Here is a 4077-nt window from a genome sequence, read left to right on the forward strand (position 1 = left end):
AAATTCTAACCCAAAAGGGGTAATTCCCAACTGTAGCTCTGTGGTGAGGTCGACTTTCAACAACAGCAAGAATTAGGCGCGGTGGCAGCAGGAGGCAAGAGCTAGCAAGAGGGAGGGCAGAAGTGGGTGAGGATCTTCTGGGGAAGCTCTGAGGAGGTCAGAGCAGGTCCCAGGTCTCCCATCAAGTGCAGTCTCTGCTCTCACCTGACTTCAGACACAGGGAGCAGCGATGTCATCACCTTTATTATAGAATCATGGGACGCAGCAATGCTACGTATGCTCGTCTGTCTAGACAGACGCTTTTGTAAGCGACACACACTTTTCTCTGAGGTGGACATAGGATCCCAGTGCCCCTAACATTCAGGTCTAGCTGTTGGCTTCAGACACAAAGCAATCAGTGATCAACAAACGGGGTTTATTTAAACGACCACCACAGGCATTTGGGTAACTGCAGTCTCAGGTGAGGACCATCCTCCGTCAGCAGCCCTGTGTATCTGTTGGGGTGCTGCAAAGATGCCCCTTCCTTCCCTCCGCGGGTCCACAGAAGGAGCATCTCTTCCCGTCAGCAGTAGGGCCTGTGGGGCCCTGCAGTTGGCGATGTGCTGGGTGGGCCCTGAGTGAATAGGGTCTGTACCTTTGTGTGTGGGGGGGGGGGGGATTGCTCTTTTGCCAAGACAGTTGTTCTCAGGTGTGGCTCCTGGCTGAGGATGCTGCACAGAGAGAGCCAAGGACCGACACGTGTAGAGAGAGAAAGAGAGGTAGGAAAGGAGAGAGGAAAAGGGCGAGGTGAGAGAGAACTGCAGCATTTCCTGTAGTTTCTCAAGACTGGAAGATTTTTTGGCAAACATTTTATAATCTTTATTGGGGTTACTATTAGTTTTTCCATATTTGCACCTGTTCTACTCACCCTCCACCAAGCCTCTGCCTCACTCTCCCATTCCTTTCTCTTTCCCCCCAGTTCCCTCTGGTAACCATTGCATTTTTTTCCTGAGTTTAAGATTTGTATTTCTGCCAGTGTATATTGTTTGGTATTTACATTCCACAGAAGAGTGACACAGTTCAATTATGTTTCACTTTCTGATTTATTCCATTTAAGGTAATTACCACAAGGTTCATCCATTTTGTCCCCAAAGCCACAAATTCATCTTTTTCACAGCAGTATAGTACTCCACCAGGTATAAGTACACTTTTTTTTATCTGCTGGTCTGTTGGTGGACACTTAGATTGGTTCCACGAATTTTCAATCATGGCCAGTGCTGCTGAGTACATAGGCATACTTTAAAATATTACAGTTCGAAAATGGGAGATTTTAGGCTCTGTGAATCTGCTCTGCTGGTCTGAGAGTCAATCAGTGGTTATTCTGGCCCTGTTTTTCCCAGTCTCCCAGTGTACCTGCCAATGAAGCATCACTGGTGATGTTCTGACCTCCACATCAGGTAGATGGGTCCTGTGGGTTCGTGCCCTGTAGGAACTGTGCCTGACCTAAGCTCCCGCTCCACACACTGTCCACCCGTATTGAGATCTCTGCATGACTGTTTCACAAAGACCAAAAATGCACCATGAGAGGAGCGGGTAAGAGGTCAATCCAGGTCTGCGTCAAAGATGGAGGAGGAAAAGGGTTTAAAACGCCCGATATTGCCCTCTGGCTGCCAGGACAGCCGGTGCTCAGGGAAGGGACCCGGAAAGCAGGATGTGGCCTCCCAAGTTGGGATTGAGTTTTCCTGGGCCTCTAGTTGGGCACTTGCCTGCTCTGCATGTCAGGAAGAAGGAAATGGAAACAGGTCCTAGGCCTGTTTCTTCAGCCTTTCTGACTCCAGCTACACTTTGGACTCAAAGGTGGGAGGACTTGAAAGGAGGGGCCTTCTCCAGTGAAACACGCAAAGAACAAGGGGCCACGGGAGACCCGGCTGTACTACAGCTCTCGCCTTGACTTTTAGGATCGCTGCTGCGCACACCTTTATCGCACGAGCCTTCAGGCAACCTGAAGAGAAGCAGCATGTTCCAGATGGTGGGGTGGGGCGCAGGGGCTGAGGGCTTGCCGGGGGCCCCACAGCCTCCCCTCGCCTTTTCTTGGGCGGGCGGGGTGCCGGCCCTCAAGGCCACTGATCGTGGGGGAAATTCCGAACTACTCCAGTGTGAAGACCTTCTGGAAGGATTCTCCACAGGGCAATGAGGCAAGAGATTTATGGCTTGGCCTGATTCACGGGCCAGGCAGCCCAGAGGTCTCCGCCAAGCGATGAACATAATTTAAAGGCACTGAGGCAGGAAGAAGCCCCATAACTCACAGCCTTAAAGGACTCTTAGAACAAGAGACACGCTGCATCTTTGCAAACATCTCCACTGCTAGCGCCAAACAAGATCAGCGTGTTTCTGGGTATTTAGGTCAAAGAACAAGAAGTCTGGGTGAAGAAGCCTGGCAGGGGAAGGGGGGAAACTCCTGCAGGCCAGTAACTTGGGCCGCTTCGGGTGCTGTTTTGGGGGCCCCGACTTTAGAGCACCTTTTCACCCTCTGCCTGGGCCCACCTGGCCATGCCATCCGCTTTGAAGCAGGTGTCCCCTCATGGAGCTGGGGGCCCACCCCCCTCCTGCCGGGGTTAGGAAGCCCCACTTGACCCTCCCGCCTTCAGAGTTTGGTTAGCGCAACCTCTCGGCCAGAAGGTCTGGGTTTCTTGAAACCATGGCCACCGTGTTCCTCCCACCTAGGACACGCAGGTGACACACAGGACAGAGTGGGGTGGCCTGGCCGGCGCCGGGGCCCCTGGGAGGCCGCGAGAGCCCCAAGCGCTCCCCACCCGTGGTTTCCAGCGTGAGGCGCGGTGCTCGCTCCTGGTGGAGCCAGAGCGGCCTTGTGTGCCCAGCCCGAGTGTGGCCGGCCGCCCTCGCGGCTCGTCCAGGGTGCATGGCTTGGGGCGCCCCCTTCCCCGGAGTCGCCCCTTCACACTGCGGGCTTCTGTGGCATGCGCGTGGGTTGCAAATGCAGAAGGAATACCCCGTTACTGCAGGGAAACCCACCCGCAGCTGCGCTCCGGGGCCGGAGAGCCTATTTTCAGGTCTGCTGGAAGATGCAGCGCAGGTGTTTCCTCTCGGCTGCTCGTGTGCCCCAAACGGATCACCTGGGCCGAGATAGGTAGTAGCCGACGGGAGGACACGAACTGGTCCGTACTGGGGGCCCTCAGGGCGGGCTTGGCCAGTGGGAGGCCTTGAGGTTTTGAGCCTGCGGTTGGCGGGCAAAGGACCCCGGGAGGGCCCAGAACCCCACCTGTGGCCGGGGTCCGCCGGGCGCACGGAAGCTGGAGTCAGACCCTGCAGAGGGCGGTGGCCCCACCCCACCCCCATCTGGGCAGCGCCGCCTAGCCCTGGCAGTCCCCAGCTCGGCCTGCCCTGGACCTGCCCAGCCCCCGCCTTGGAAGCACACCTGACTCTGTCTGGTTGTGGTCTTACTTAATTTGTTATTCTTTGTATTGCAAATAATTTGGAGCAGAAGCTCTGGCATTGCCTATGATTCGGTACTTTTTCTTCAATAAAAATTAAGAGCTTGATCAGTTACCACTTTTTTTTTTTTTTTAAGATTTATTTTATTTGTACATACAGAACTTGGGTACAGGCCAGAGGCTCAGGGGTGGCGAGAGGCTTCACCAGAGACAGAGCGGGGAGCAGAACAGGCAGCTCAACGAAGCACACTGCTGAGGGGAGCAGCGGGCGGGTCAGGAGAGGTCTGCCGTGCCCTGTGGTCACCTCCGGGGCAGGCGAGAATCAAACTCATGAGGAAGCGGCTTTAGATTCTCAGTGCTGCGCTTTAACCCGCTGCGCCACCAGGGAGGGCCCACAGTTACCACATTTTAAGGGTCAGATGGTCCGATTGCTCTTCTTTAGTAAATGAATGACTAAAACAAATGCTTTATGCAAGATCAAACCTATGACTCAAAATGAGGATGTTATTACTATTTTTTAAAAATGTATTTATTTCTGCCCAAAAGTAGACGACTGGATAAGAAAGATGTGGTACATATATACAATGGAATATTACTCAGCAACCAAAAAAGAGAAACACATGTCTTTTGCAGCAACTTGGATGGA

This window comes from Condylura cristata, unplaced genomic scaffold (genome assembly GCF_000260355.1).
Source record: "Condylura cristata isolate star-nosed mole 26May11 unplaced genomic scaffold, ConCri1.0 scaffold00003, whole genome shotgun sequence".
NCBI lineage: Eukaryota > Metazoa > Chordata > Mammalia > Eulipotyphla > Talpidae > Condylura > Condylura cristata.